The following is a 17,139-nucleotide window of genomic DNA, read 5'->3' on the forward strand; positions in this document are numbered from 1 at the left end:
GAAGTAAAGTTATCCCATTATTGCAATGGAACAAAGGTTCAATTATTGGAGGAGAGTGCCGAGAGGGAGAGGCGAGAGAGACAGAACAATGAAAGAAAGGGTTCGATTGTGACGTGAGAGAAGAAAGAGTGGGAGTTCAAAATGACACTGAGTTTCAAACCTAAACGGTGTGTTTCGGTTAGGTAACATAAGGTGGGTTAGATAACTATAGTGGATCCCACGTTTATTATTTTTTAATGTCAATTTTGACTGGATTCCAAATTAGGGTGCAATTTTTTTACAAAGGTTTAAAATTGGAGTGTCTGGGGATTAAGTTCGATTTCAAGTACTGTATCACCCACTGCCTAATCCCGAGAGACCCGACGGCGGATGCCACATTCGGTGCCAGAGGCACCGTCCTAACCTACATATAAATCATAAAATCATAGAATCATATTATGAATTATAAGTGGCTTAGTATTCACAAGTTTGGCACTCTAAACCCAAAAATAATGAGATTATCATAAAATCACTTACTTGACCCAAGTAGGAAAATCTCCAAATTCCTTGAAATTAGTCACCAAAAATTACTTCTCTAGCTTCACTCTCTAAGATTAATTACTTAAATCAAGTTGGATGGGGTGAATTTGATGTGTTTAGTAAGTAAGAATTGAAGAAAATGAAAGAAGAGAAGAAGAAGACGTGTAAGGAAAAGAAGAAGAAAGAAAAATGGTTCTACAATAATAATATTTTGTTTTGACAATGATTTGGGAGAGTCCTATAGAAAAACTACAAGAGTTTCCCCTAAAAATAGAAGTCGTCAAACATATGAATACAAAGCACTCCCAAATTCAAACTCCAAACCCCCATCAAACTCCAATATCAACACAATAGCATTTCTATAATTTCATAACTACATAATTCCTCAATAACATTTTAATATTCATCAATTAAATACATTCATTTAAATATATCAACTTCTAATGTTCTAACCATTAAATAAGTTCCAAGTTTATCTCCCAATAGATATACCAAACTAATTTACAATAACATGATTAAGTCATAAATTAAATTATATAGTCTCCAAAAATGTAATACTTATACATGCCATAATTTTTAGTTACATAAAATACTAATTAACTACCAAAATATCTCTTCAGCTCTGATGCTACTCTTCAAGTCTTTAAGCAGTAAGCACAGTCTCCAACCTGCGCGTGATAAAATCAACGCGCTGAGTATAAAACTCAGTGGTGCTCATAAAACACAATAAACCAATGCTGTGATGACAATATACTTAAAAAATCATTTACATACATAAATCATTAAATGTTAACATGCATTACATATATACACCACCACATCATGCTTTAAAAACTCATTTGATCTCATAAATAAGTTATTGTAAACTAAGATTTAGTAAAAGAATGTGATATCATCTATTTCATTTCCTTAAAAATATTTTACAAGGGCTCACATACACTTAAGAGAAAAAGAAGCAGATAAGTTTTCATAGCTTATTCATAATGGCCTTAGGTCGCCAACCTTTTCATAACATATAGAGCGTGTCCGCCCTAACATAAGATACTCACGTGTCTAGCATATGATCATAGCTTCTTATCATAATGGCATCAAATGCCGAGCATGTTCATCGTACATAATAAATCATATCATACAACAAATTCACACCAAGTATAATAGAGCCCAAAATGCTTGTTTTTAATTCTTACTTCATAACATTTCTCATAGTCTTCTTAAAATCATAATAAAAACTTAATTTCAACTTACGTAATTCATAAAAATTCTCATACTTAACCAAAATGACTTAATATAGAAAATTTCCAGCATAAAAGTAACCTTAACATTTGCTGAGTTTTTAAGACATAACTTGAATTATCAGTCTCCAAATTGAATGAAATCATATTCATTAGAAATATATAAAGCAACAAGGGTATTTTAGTCTTTTTCCCAAATTGGATGGCTAGGATTAAGTCACTAGTAATCTAATCTAATGGCTACAAATATTCTCCAATTAAATTCTTTCCAAATATTATTTAGCTCCACAAAATTCTCTAATTTACTCCATAAAAATAATTCCTCAAATTTCCTTAATTAATATAACACCATAATTCACTTTTCACTAATTATCTAAATTCTCCAAAAATATTCATTACTTACTTCCTACCCATAAAAACTATGTATACATGCTCCAAAAATGTTAAATAAAATATAAAACATATATAGTAATTTTTCCGGACAAAAATAATACCGACTCCCGGACCGATGATACTATTCACAGACCGGTAAAATACTATTGAAACACAGGAAAAAATAGGGCGTTACAAGTACAGTTGTTACAAGTCACAAAGGTTGGGGTTTCGGGTATAATTTAGCCAAAATAAAGTGAATTATCTATGAGCGGTAGAAGAACTGCTCCTGAAAGATGAGGGATAAGGGTGTACAAATGATGGGTTGGGTTTCAAACGGAATAATAAAACTGAGGACCAAACTTTTCCCTTTTTTAAACTGAAATAACATCGAAGTTCATTGGAATTGAATCAAACTCATCGATTCAGTTAATTTCGATTGCTGGATGAAAATCACATATGCTGAATAATTGAATCAAAAATCGAGACCGAAATATCTAAAATTTCCAGCCAAAATTGCACTAAATATCCAAATAACCAAATGAGATTGGTTTCTCGGTTTTAATCGAATTTTACTCACCTATAATTAGGGATTGACCCAATTTCTTATAAAGGAAAAATACGATTTTATATCTACATTTTGGCATAATTAACTACTTTTCCTTTGAAGTAACCCAAAAATATAATTTTGTAGATTTTTCATTTAAAGATTAATTTTTAATTCGAACCAATGGGATAATACAATGAAATTTAAAAGAATATATTTTATTATTGCTAAAACGAACCTATAAACTGGTTTAAAATCTTCAAACCATATGAAAACTAGACTAAACAATAGAGTTGGATCAAACCCAGTTTAGATCGATCCAGATTACCCTAGAATGTGTTAGAAACTTCTTTTTCTCTCTTTTTCTTTCTTCTCTCCTAGTCAAGCGACAGACCCACCGCGATCGATCGCGCCCCACCTGCGATCTCGGCTCCCGATCGCCGCTCAATGCCGATCCTCCTTGGTCACCACTACTAAAGTTGTGTTCTCTCCTCACTCGTGACTCTGGTAAGAGCGGCAACTCAAGCAAGCAACGATGCAACTTTTCTCTCTCTCCTCTTTCGGCGACGCGGTAGGGAAATGCTACTATTTCCCTATTGCTAGTGTGGTTCTTATCCACTTTTCGGCAAGACTAGTTGAAGGCCAGCTGACTTGGCCCTTCCCCGCCACTGACAGTGATACAGAATCGATACCACTCAATCATAAAGCTCAAGGAAGCATGGGGAATACCTAAGTTTCTCACATTAATGGAAGCACAAGTAGAGATGGAATCTGAATTTCCAGCATATAGCATGCCTAGACAATGCTATGATAGCACGCCCGTGCGCTTGGCACGCCCCTGGCCGTGCCCGCCTCTACCTCTCACGAGATAACACTTGATTTGACGCACGCCCATGCCAACTAGCACGCCCCAGACCGTGCAAGCCTCTGCCTCTCGTGAAGACACTTTTGATTTGAAGCACGCCTGTGCGGCTTGCCACGCCCCAGACCGTGCCCGCCTCTGCCTCTTGAAATATTAGTTAGTTTATTTTGAGTTTTTGCTTTGTTAATGGGTTGGGCCTCCTATAATTCGGCCACCCTTGATTATTTTAGCCTTATTTTGTTTAGATTTGGTCAATCTTTAGTTGATTTGGATTAGATATCCAAATCCTTAAGTTGTTAAGATTTTTAGTTGGTTTAGATTTACTAAAATACTTATCCTTAGTTGATGTAGACTAACTAATCTAAATCCTTTAAGGATCTGGACCTCTTAGAATTAGTATAAATAGCTTGCTATATTGTAATTATTCAAAACATTCAATCAATTAATCAAAAAGAGAGTTTTCTTCTTTCATGCTTAGGCGTGTTCATGCTTTGGAGAGAGTGTGAGATTGCATTCCTCTTATTGCATCAAGAATCAAGGTAAACTTATCAATTTACTTGTAGCGTTTATCTTATTCTTTTACTCTATTATTGGTGTTCTTGCTTCTTTAAGCTTTGGGTGCCATGGAGGGGAGTTTATTTAGATCTTTTCCAAATCTTGTCATAGAGTTCTTGGAATAAATTTTCATAGGGTTCCGCGTCAATTTGGTTACGTCAGCTACCTCCAGTTGCCTTTCTGGCGAGCACAACCACTGTCTCCGGCCAAGCAATTTTCGACAGTGTTGTGTTTTGGGTATTAGAACTAATTTTGGTTATTTTCCAGAAAATTAATTAATCTCTAGCATTTTGTGGCTAGTTAATTTAATTTTAGGTATATTTTAATATATCTCACAAGTATTGATTTGATTAGAAGACTCTAAGAAATTCAAATAAATTTTAATTATTTTTATGTAAATTAATTTAGGATTTGATAAATATGGATTCATAGAATGAATCTTAGGTAAAATAAATAAAGCATATAAATTAAAATATTTGGTCATAAGAAATATGATTATTTTAAAAGGTGAAGAGTTACTAGTATAATTAAATTATTTTGGACCTTAATTTGTTATATATATATATATATATATATATATATATATATATATATATATATATATATATATATATATATATATTCGTTCTTTAAAGAACGATCAATTCCTTAATTTAGTCTAGATTAATGACTATTAAGGATTAAGAATTAAATAAGAAAATAAATTAAGTACTTAATGAATAATTTTGAAGACGAAAGGTAATTTAGGAAAAAAGAGAACTGATTGATGGGAAGATAGCAGTTAGTTTGAAATTGATGTTATATTATATGAATTAAAATGATAAACTAAAAGAAGTATTAATTTTAATAGCTAATCCCGGATTTCGTTAAAGGATATTATATTTCAAGTAAAGTTAATTAAATTATTTGTGGGTAGAAAAGATTTGTTGTTTGGTGACTAATTAAGGAAGTAAATCATACTGAAATAAAATTGGAATTATATGAAAATTTATTGGAATTAGATCGAAGATTATTTTAATCTATAAGCTAAGAGTTGATTATAAAATTACTATTTACGATGGTTAGATATTGGAATTATTGATTGCCCGATGGATGAGTTGTGTGAGTAATAATCGATAAATGTATTAAACGGTTACTACTTGAATAAGTGAAAAGTCCTATTTTAAGATAATCCTGTCAGAAGTATTGATAAGATTTAGATTAAGTATGGCAGTTAAATATCTAAGTAAATATACCTTCGATTACTTTTGCAATTTCTTATTTAAGGAAAGTGATCCGTTTAATATAGTCTTTCCTTTATATTTATATTTTATCTAGATCGTCCGAGTTCGTCTACCGCTCCTGCTAGTCAGAATCCAAGTTAAAGCTTCTCTTTCTTTCATCACTGTGAGTAATAATAAATAGTACATATACCATTATCTGCATACATGCATCGTTCACTCTATACTATGTAGATATATTTAATATCCAGCTCTTATTTTCACGTATTAATATGATATTATTGAAACATAATTATTATTATCGTCATCCACTTTATAAATATAGTACTACAACTATATGACTTCTATATACCATATGCACCATGATTATACTCATAAATTGCATAATGATTATCGATGAAATCTATTATATTGATTAAACTGTTTGGATTACTTGTGATGTGATAATGATGTGCCTTGTTTCTGGATGGAATTGGGATGAAATGGGTCACCATGAGATTATGAGGACAGCTCGAGACCGTTGGCCACAATGAAATGTGATGTGGATGATACAAAACCGCAGGGTGGCCTCCTGTCGATAATAAAAAAGAAAGAGAGAATGGAAAAACAATGAGAGGACTAGTCAAGAGAGGACTAGACTGTGTGGGTCCCGAATGTGTATGGCATAACCCAAGAGGGGGGGTGAATTGGGTTTTCTAAAAACTGAAATAAATTTTAGAAATTCTAAACAAGAATTAGAATTCTAAGTGCAGCGAAAAAACACACAGAACTTTGTGAGAGTAGAATATGGATTAGAATCTCCCACAATGTTCTAATTTCAGATATAGAAAGTCTGTGCAAAGTGCAGCTATTGATTAGAACAGCTTCACACTGACTTGTACAATATCAGAGCTTCTTTATGAAGGAAAGTTATTGAACTTAGAACTTCCTCATAAAGTTTGCAAAACCATGTAACACTATGTGAAAGATAGTTATTAGAACTTCTTCACAGAGTCTTAATCAAATGTTAAAGTAACTTTATGATGGAGAGTTATCAGGATTAGAACATCCTCATAAAGTTTAGAAAACAAAATAGAAACTCAAACAGTGAATGATACTGGAAATAGAACAACAACAGTTAGAACATTATATATTCACTATATTAGAATACCACAGTTCTAACGTATAGAATAGATGAGACTTATTGCCGTTTTAGAACATCTGAATTATTAACAATTTCAGCGTTTCTAAAAAATTAAACAAGAGTGTAAAAGAGACAGTAACAACCAAACTTCAGAAATAAAGAGATTAACACCGAGAGTTATAGTGGTTCGGCACTAACTCGCCTACATCCACTCCCCAAGACGCATCTTGAGATCCTCCACTAAGTTATCTCTTTTAAAGGGTAAGAGACAAACCAACAGTACAAGGCAAATAGATCAACAACCTAGATCTACCCTTTTTGTCCCACTAGATTTTCCAAAGGTTCTAGTTAACCTCAACCCTTTCTGTTTTTGGTAGAGTACAGAAAACTCGATTCAAGACATTGCTATCCCACACATGGAGAAGGTCGCTTGATAACCTCTATCTCAATAGCTTCTAACCTAAGCTATTACACTCAAAAGTTTAACAAATAAAGAGCCTGTCTACTATAGAATACAGATTCTAAATAAACAGAAGGAAACGCCTATATAAGCACAGGAAAAACAATTTTATCAGATTAGAAAATCGATTAGAACACAGAATTGTTTTTCAAAAAGAAATTGTAAAAATTCTTTTCACTTTAAAAATTGAAAATGTTAAGAATAGAGATGAAAAGAAAATGGGGGTAGAGAGTAAGTTTTGAGAGATAAGGATTTGTTCAATGAGAGAGTGCTCTTAAAACAAAAACTCTTACTTCACCAAATGAATAAGGCGTGAATGTTCCTTTATATAGGAAACAAAGAAGCTGTCGCCTTTTGGAAAGAGATTTTATTTTGAAGTCGGAATATCTTCTTTCCTTTTTAAAACGATGCGAAAACCTTTGTTACCAAAAGATCACTTTATCCCTTTTTGGTAAGAGAATGAAATACGATTTTGATTTCCTTTTCCCTTTAGAAAAGATCTTCGACAACATTTATTTTGGAGAGAAATTATTTGCGGAAAGATGCACTTACCAAAACCGAAAGAGATTTCCCTTTCATTTTAAGGTAAGCGAATAACTTTAAAACACCTTAGATCTTTCAAAATATATTTCCGAAAAAGTAAATGATTTTATTACCAAAAACATCAGAGAAGAAAATCTCTTTAGTTTTTAGGAAAAATAAATCTTTTCGATTTGAAGGAATATTTTCGAAAATAAATTATTTTGAAGAAAACTAATTTTCCGAAAAATATTTTTGAGAGAGAAATGGATTTTTGTGCTCATATATGGACTTTCTCTCTATCCTACAAAGTTTTCCTAAATACCTAGCTACTAGGTCTTCGAAATCTTCATGCTCAAAGTAGGATTTGCCTTGTTTGATATTCTTTCCAACGAAATTCTGCATAAAATAAAATTAGCACAAATAACATAATTTAAATTTATTTGTTTTGTATTAATCATCAAAATCCGAGATTTGACCCTTGAGCCAACAATCTCCCCCTTTTTGATGATGATAAAACCAATAAATTTAACAACCACAAAAGCATGTGCTCCCCCGAATTTTATGCATATAAGTTCTAAATATGCCAAAAGATTTTTAATATAAAAACAATTTAGAACATGTAGTTTGCTCCCCCTGAATAGATGCAATAAAACTGTTTTATAAAAATTAGAACTAGGGAGGCCTTTTTAGAAAATGATTTTAGAACTAACACAAAAAATAGGCAAGAAATTCTAAGTTCTAATAATCAGAGCATGTATATATATATTAGAACTAGCAGATATTGACAAGATGTTCTAAGTTCTAATAAACAAAATATATGATCAGAGCAAAAGAATAAAAGCTAATATTTACACATAGAGCAAGGGAACTCACATTCAACCTGCAAAACAGTTATTAGAATGAAAATCTAAGTTCTAAAATCACATAGCTTATCATGTAGCTCAACATCATAGACCATATAGAAAATGATAATCTGTAAACATACAACTTAGAAAATATTAGCACACAGATAACCACTATATATCAGTACTTTGGTTGCCAAGTACGTACCAACAATGTTCAAAATACCACCAAAATACCTGTTCTCCCCCTTTTTGTCATCATATAAAAAGGGTTAGACAAAATCTCAGCAAAAATAATAAAAAAAATAAGCAGTTCCACAAAATATAATCCTACGAAGATAAAGCAAAAGAAACTTGTTCAAGATATATAAGAGATAGATCAAAGAGGCTTAGGACTAGTTCTAAGTCTTTTAGAACTCCTTAAAGGCTGAACTGGAGCAGTTTCAGAAGAACTCTCTGGCCTTTTAGAAGATGGATGCAGTGGAGGCTTTCTTCCATGTGTTCTGTGTTTGCCAGCAGTGTGCTTCACATTCTTTGGCTTTTCTGAGGAGGAAACGTAGGGTGTTCCTTTTACTCTGAGAGTAGCTAGCTTCCTTGTATTTATATCCTTCATTTTCTCCAAAGTCTTGATAAGAGACTGATTCTGTTCAATTACAGCCTGGCAATGTTGTATTGCCTCATCAAGCTCTTTGTTATGTTCTTCTATTAGCTCTTCCTCTATTCTCTTCAGCATGGCTTCCCTACTCCTTTGAGCTGCTAATAACTCAAACTCTTGCTGTGTCCTATCCTCAGTAGTCTTTTCCTCATCACTAATTTCTATTTTCTCTATTTCAGCATCGCTGCCTTCCTCAGCTTCCTTCCCTTTTTCTTGCTCTTCATGTTCTTTCTCTTTTTCTGCTTCTTCTTCTTTTAATTCTTCTTTATCTGTGGCACTTTCCTTTTCAGTTTCTTCTTCTTCTTCTTGTGTTTCTCCTTCTTCTGTCTTTTCTTCAGTCTTCTTTTCCTCTTCTTTCACTTTCATTACTTCTTCTTTTGATTTTCCAATTTCCCTTTTTACTTTCTTTTCCTCCTTCTTTTTCTCTTCTTCCTTTTCTTTCCCTTCATCTGTCTTCTCTTCTTTCTCTTTTTCTTCACCTGCTTCCTCATCTTTCATTTTCAAGGATCCGCTATCCAGCTTGGAAACAGACTGACCAACATGCTTATCTAGATCAACATTCAGAAACTCAAACACAGGCGTGAGAATCATACCATAGGGTAGCTTTTTGGGGTTGTTCTGCAATTTGTCAAACACAATGTGACATAGATTGAGAGGTTTCTTCTCAACTATGTGCCACATAATGCATAGTTCCACTTGATTCGCATACTTCAGTGAAGCGCTCTTAGGATAGATATAATGTACAATGATCTTGTATAACCATTTCATGCTCTGTCAAGTTGGAGCATTCTATTGAACCCTGTTTGTCTGCAGACACCTTTTTCATTATCTTTTTCACAAAGTCTTCCTTCTTGTAATCACTAACCCTAGATACGTCTTTGATTTTGGTTACTCTGGACCCAACATTAGGTACAATAAAAATTCTTCCAAAATCATTATACAAAATCTCCCTAGTCTCACCCTGAATTTTGACAGAAATCGATTCTGTCCCATTTACCTTCAACGAACCATAGAATTCCTTAACTAGGTTCTCATAACATAACACATTTAAAGACAGAAACTTCATCCAGCCTTGAAACTCAAAAAGTTCCTTAAAGTTAAACTCATCACCACCAAAAAATTTCCAGTCAATCATATAAGAGCGCATAAGAGGGTAAGTTGAGAGAACCGACTTACCTTTGTTATGAGCTTTTGCTGCTTGTTTCTGTGAAGTACCCGTTTCGATTTTTCTTTTCTTAGGTTTTTCTTCTGCCTTTTTCTCCTTCAACTCCTTCTGTTCATACTTCTTTGATAGCTTCTTTAGAAGTTGAAGCTCTTGCTCGGTAAGAGAGTCAGATGAGAAGTTTGAACTAGATTCGGCCATTGTTGCAGAAACTCAAAAACAACTTAGGGTTTCAGTTTTGCAAAGAGAAGATAAAGAGTATGCTAAGCAGTTAACACAAGATAGAGACGCTTAAGTGGCGGAAGAAAGAAATAAAGAACAGTTTTTAAATAGAATTCAAAACGGCAATTAAGACAAAAGAAACAAAATAAATAAAGGAAATAAAATAAAAAAAAAATTAAAATTAAAAGAAAATAAAACCCTAAAACCGCCAAAGCACTAAGGACACGAAAAACACATTAAAGACAAATACAATAAAATAACTGTTTTAGTCTTAAAGCAAGATTCTGATAATGACTTTAGAAAGTCATAAAAGAAAACGTGTGTTTTTAGACAAAAACCAGTTTTCACACAGAATAAAAATTAGAACATAGCAAATCTTCTATTCTCGAAATTAGAAAGCAGTTTAGAACATACTTACAGAGTTGTAAAGTTACGAGTTTAGAACTAACATACCAAGTTCTCTTCTAATTGTGCAGAATTGACTTTCATTCAACGGTTTTGTAAAAATATCTACCAATTGCTTTTCTGTGGGAACGAACTCAATCACGATATCACCTTTTTGTACATGATCACGTATGAAGTGATGTCTGAGTTCTATATGCTTGGTTCTAGAATGCTGAACTGGATTCTTGGATAAATTGATGGCGCTTATGTTATCACATTTGATAGGCACTGTTTCTAATTTCAGTCCATAGTCTGCCAACTGTTGTTTGATCCATAGAACTTGTGCAACACAGCTTCCAGCAGCAACATATTCTGCTTCGGCAGTAGAAAGAGCAACTGATGTCTGTTTCTTGCTAAACCAAGATACAAGGGCGCTACCCAGAAATTGACAAGTTCCAGACGTGCTTTTTCTATCTATTCTGCTTCCTGCAAAATCAGAATCACTATACCCAACAAGATCAAATGTATCATCTTTAGAATACCACAGACCCAGATTAGAAGTTCCACAAAGATATCTTAGTATTCTCTTTATAGCAATTAAATGAGATTCTTTGGGACACGATTGAAATCTAGCACAAAGACAAACACTAAAGTGTATGTCTGGTCTGCTTGCCATTAGATATAGCAAAGAACCAATCATACTTCTAAACAGCTTGATATCCACGTCTTTGCCTTTTTCATCTTTTTCTAATTTTGACGATGGACTCATTGGAGTATTACATACCTTGGCATTTTCCATTTTGAATCGTTTCAACAACTCTCTAGTATATTTTGCTTGATTAATGAAAATTCCATTCTCACATTATTTGATTTGAAGCCCTAGGAAGAAATTTAATTCTCCCATCATACTCATTTCGAACTCACCCTGCATAATCTTAGAAAATTCCTTACAAAGAAGGTCGTTAGTAGAACCAAAGATTATGTCATCAACATATATTTGTACAACTAGAATATCATGTGCTTTGTTTTTAATAAATAGTGTTGTATCAACCTTTCCTCTTGAAAAACCATTTTCTAATAGGAACTTACTCAATCTTTCATACCAAGCTCTAGGAGCTTGCTTTAAACCATAAAGAGCTTTAGTAAGTTTGTAAACATGATTAGGTTTATCAAAAATTTCAAAGCCCGGAGGTTGTTCTACATACACCTCTTCATTTAGAAAACCGTTTAGAAACGCACTTTTCACATCCATTTGATACAACATGAAGTTTTTAAAACATGCAAATGCACAAAGCATTCTAATGGCCTCAAGTCTAGCAACCGGAGCAAAGGTTTCATCAAAATCGATGCCTTCTTCTTGGTTGTATCCTTGAGCCACTAATCTTGCTTTATTTCTCACAACATTACCTTGTTCATCAAGCTTATTTCTAAACACCTTGTTCCAATAATAGAATGGTTTTTAGGTCTAGAAACAAGTTCCAAACTTGGTTTATCTCAAATTGATTCAGCTCTTCTTGCATAGCAAGAATCCAACTTTCATCATTTTGAGCATCTTCTAAGTTTTTAGGTTCTAATTGAGAAACGAAAGCAACATTACCAAAATATCTTCTAAGTTGAGCTCTAGTCATCATCCTTTCTGAGGGATTATCCATTATGTCTTCTTGGGGATGATACTTGTGAAATCGCCATTCTTTTGGTAATTGAGAATCTTCATTTTCTGTTTCTGGCATTTGGCTTTCAACTATGTTCTGATCTTCATGTTCTAATTCTGGTTCAGCCTAATCATTGATGTTCTGATTGCTTTCTGGCTGTTCTAGTTGTTCTGATTTCTCATTTTGCTTCTTAGGATTAGAATCTACAACATCATCATTTTCTAATGTTCTAGAAGTAGAGTCAGTTTCATCAAACACAACATGTATTGATTCTTCTACAACTAGAGTCCTTTTATTAAATACTCTATATGCTTTACTATTATTAGAATATCCCAGAAAAATCCCTTCATAAGATTTAGCATCAAATTTAGCAAGATGGTTTTTCTTGTTATCTAGAATAAAGCATTTGCACCCGAAAATATGAAAGTAACCAATATTTGGTTTTCTACCTTTATATAGCTCATATGGAGTCTTTTTAAGTTCAGATCAAAGCCCTGTTTAGAATATAACAGGCAGTGTTGACTGCTTCTGCCTAGAAATACTTTGGTAGTTTAGAATCACTTAGCATGGTTCTGGCCATCTCTTGAAGTGTTCTATTCTTGCGTTCCACCACTCCATTTTGTTGAGGTGTTCTAGGTGCTAAGAAGTTATGGAAGATTCCTGTTTCGTTGCAAAAAGCATTGAATTTCTGATTTTCAAATTCTCCTCCATGATCACTTCTAATTGCCGTGATGTTGTATCCTTTCTCATTTTGTATTTTATTGCACAGATGAACAAACATGTCATATGACTCATCCTTATTTCTAAGGAAGAGTGTCCAGGTGAATCTTGAGTAATCATCTACAATAACAAAAGCATAGAATTTCCCTCCAAGACTAGAAGGAGTAATTGGACCAAATAAATCAAGGTGTAGCAATTCTAAAGGTCTAGAAGTAGAAACCATGCCTTTAGATTTAAAAGAAGTTCTGGTTTGTTTGCCCATTTGACAAGCATCACAAATGTGATCTTTTTCAAATTTCAACTTTGGCAAACCACGAACCAAATCTTTCTTAGACAGTTTAGAAATAAGGTGCATGCTTGCATGTCCAAGTCTTCTATGCCATAACCAACTAGAATTATCAATAGAAACTAAACATATATCATGGTTATGCATATCAGAGAGATCTACTAGGTATATATTTCCAAACCTTTTTCCAGTGAATAAGGTTGTATTATCATGCATGTTCTGAACTTCACAATGAGAAGGTTCAAAGATCACTCTTCTATTTTTATCACAAATCTGACTCACACTTAACAAGTTATAATGTAATCCTTCTACTAAGGATACATCTTCTATTGAAGGATTAGAACCTACCACACCAATACCAACGATCTTACCTTTTGCTTTGTCTCCAAAGCTTACCGTAGCTCCCTTTTTCTTTTCTAATCTGGTGAACCTCTTTTTGTCACCAGTCATATGCCTAGAGCAAGCGCTGTCCATGTACCACATCTCTATTTTCAGCTAGCTCCTTAGGCACACCTGAAAAGATCAAGCAGATTTAGGTACCCAACTCATATTGGGTCCTGGAGGATTAGTGGTAACAGGTGCACTATGATTCTTCTTCTTGTTGAAACTTTGATGTTCTAAAGTTACAACATTAGAAACAGCATTTTTCTGATTAGAAACACGATTCAGTTTAGAAATGCTATTAGAACTTGTTTTCTCTTTAGAAAATGATTCTGAAATTGACTTTAGAATTCTAATTTCATTTTTCAAAGATTCATTTTCAGAATTCAGATTTCTGCATTTTTCTTCAAGATGTGTCAGATTTTCAGAAAAATGATTATTATAATTTTTAAGATCTTTGATTTCTATAATAAGATCTTTGCATGTAACTTCTTGATAAAAAGCATCTTTTAAATGATTACTTTCAGATTTTAATTTTCTGAAATCTTTCTTTAAAACTTTATGCTTTCTAACAAGTTTTTCAAACTCATTGCAAAGATTATTGTAAGTATTTAGAAGATCACTTTCTGATTCAGGTTCAGAAATACTTACAATGCTTTCATCATTCTCGTGAATCTTTTCGTTGATTCCAGCTTTCTGTGTTGAAGTCAGAGTGCTAATTTCTTTAGATTCAGAGTCGATAGTAGCCATCAGACAGATGTTAGCAATTTCTTCTTGATCATCATGGCTTTCAGGATTAGAATCATCTGAATCACTCCAGGCAGCTACGAAAGTTTGCTTCAGTTTCTCTTTTGTTGACTTCTTTTTTAGTTTAGGACAATTTGGCTTTATATGTCCAGGTTTGTTGCATTCATAACAAACCACTTCAGAAGGTTCTTTCTTGGGCAAGTTACTATTTTTAGATGGAAAGTTCTTTTTATTAAACTTTTTCTGTGGCCTTCCACCCTTTCGATAGAACTTTTTAAATCTTTTAGCAACAAGTGCTAAATCATCACTATCAAGATCAGAAGAACTTTCTTCACTAGAGTCTACCCTCAAAGCCAATCCTTTCTTTTTCTTATCTTCCATTGTTAAGGAAGATTTCATTTCTTCTGAGACAAGAGCTCCTATAAGATAATCATAAGTGACGGGAGTCTCTTTGTAATTCATAACAGTTCCTATAGAATCCCATTTTCTAGGTAGAATTCTAAGGATTTTCTTAACAAGCTCATCTTCTGAAATTTCCTTTCCGAGAGTTCTCAAAGGATTAACTATATTGGTAAATCTAGAATTTAGTTCTGCAATAGTTTGTCCTTCTTTCATAATTAACCTTTTATATTCTCTCCAAAGGATATTTATTTTGGATTCTTTTACCCTGTCTGTACCCTCATAGGTTACTTTAAGTTTTTCCCATACCTCTGTCGCAGATTTATATCCAGACACTTTGTTGTATTCAGTTGCATCTAAAGCACAATGAAGAATATTAATGGCTTTTGCATTTACAGCAATATCATTCCAGTCACCATCGGTATATTCTTCTTCAGTTTTTCTAACTAGCTCATCTCCTACAGTTTTCATGGGAATGCAAGGACCAGTTATAACATTTCTCCAACAATTTATATCAACTGATTTCATAAAATTCTCCATTCTAGTTTTCCAGTAAGAGTAATTAGAACCATTGAACAAAGGAGGTCTAGAAATAGATTGTCCTTCTAAAGTAGAAAGAGGAAGTGGGGTTGCCATGGGATCTTATCTCTTAAGCGGTTAAGCTTAGGTAAGTCAAGAGCCAATGCTCTGATACCAGATTGTGGGTCCCGAATGTGTATGGCACAACCCAAGAGGGGGGGTGAATTGGGTTTTCTAAAAATTGAAATAAATTTTAGAAATTCTAAATAAGAATTAGAATTCTAAGTGTAGCGGAAAAACACACAGAACTTTGTGAGAGTAGAATATGGATTAGAATCTCCTCACAATGTTCTAATTTCAGATATAGAAAGTCTGTGCAAAGTGCAGCTATTGATTAGAACAGCTTCACACTGACTTGTACAATATCAGAGCTTCTTTATGAAGGAAAGTTATTGAACTTAGAACTTCCTCATAAAGTTTGCAAAACCATATAACACTATGTGAAAGATAGTTATTAGAACTTCTTCACAGAGTCTTAATCAAATGTTAAAGTAACTTTATGATGGAGAGTTATCAGGATTAGAACATCCTCATAAAGTTTAGAAAACAAAATAGAAACCCAAAAAGTGAATTATACTGGAAATAGAACAACAGTTAGAACATTATATATTCACTATATTAGAATACCAGAGTTCTAACGTATAGAATAGATGAGACTTATTGCCGTTTTAGAACATCTGAATTATTAACAATTTCGGCGTTTCTAAAAAATTAAACAAGAGTGTAAAAGAGACCGTAACAACCAAACTTCAGAAATAAAGAGATTAACACCGAGAGTTATAGTGGTTCGGCACTAACTCGCCTACATCCACTCCCCAAGACGCATCTTGAGATCCTCCACTAAGTTATCTCTTTTAAAGGGTAAGAGACAAACCAACAGTACAAGGCAAATAGATCAACAACCTAGATCTACCCTTTTTGTCCCACTAGATTTTCCAAAGGTTCTAGTTAACCTCAACCCTTTCTGTTTTTGATAGAGTACAGAAAACTCAATTCAAGACATTGCTATCCCACACATGGAGAAGGTCGCTTGATAACCTCTATCTCAATAGCTTCTAACCTAAGCTATTACACTCAAAAGTTTAACAAATAAAGAGCCTGTCTACTATAGAATACAGATTCTAAATAGACAGAAGGAAACGCCTATATAAGCACAGGAAAAACAATTTTATCAGATTAGAAAATCGATTAGAACACAGAATTGTTTTTCAAAAAGAAATTGTAAAAATTCTTTTCACTTTAAAAATTGAAAACGTTAAGAATAGAGATGAAAAGAAAATGGGGGTAGAGAGTAAGTTTTGAGAGATAAGGATTTGTTCAATGAGAGAGTGCTCTTAAAACAAAAACTCTTACTTCACCAAATGAATAAGGCGTGAATGTTCCTTTATATAGGAAACAAAGAAGCTGTCGCCTTTTGGAAAGAGATTTTATTTTGAAGTCGGAATATCTTCTTTCCTTTTTAAAACGATGCGAAAACCTTTGTTACCAAAAGATCACTTTATCCCTTTTTGGTAAGAGAATGAAATACGATTTTGATTTCCTTTTCCCTTTAGAAAAGATCTTCGACAGCATTTATTTTGGAGAGAAATTATTTGCGGAAAGATGCACTTACCAAAACCGAAAGAGATTTCCCTTTCATTTTAAGGTAAGCGAATAACTTTAAAACACCTTAGATCTTTCAAAATATATTTCCGAAAA

Source organism: Jatropha curcas, chromosome 11, assembly GCF_041381405.1.
Source record: "Jatropha curcas cultivar XTBG-Jc1 chromosome 11, XTBG_Jcur_1.0, whole genome shotgun sequence".
Taxonomy (NCBI): Eukaryota; Viridiplantae; Streptophyta; class Magnoliopsida; order Malpighiales; family Euphorbiaceae; genus Jatropha; species Jatropha curcas.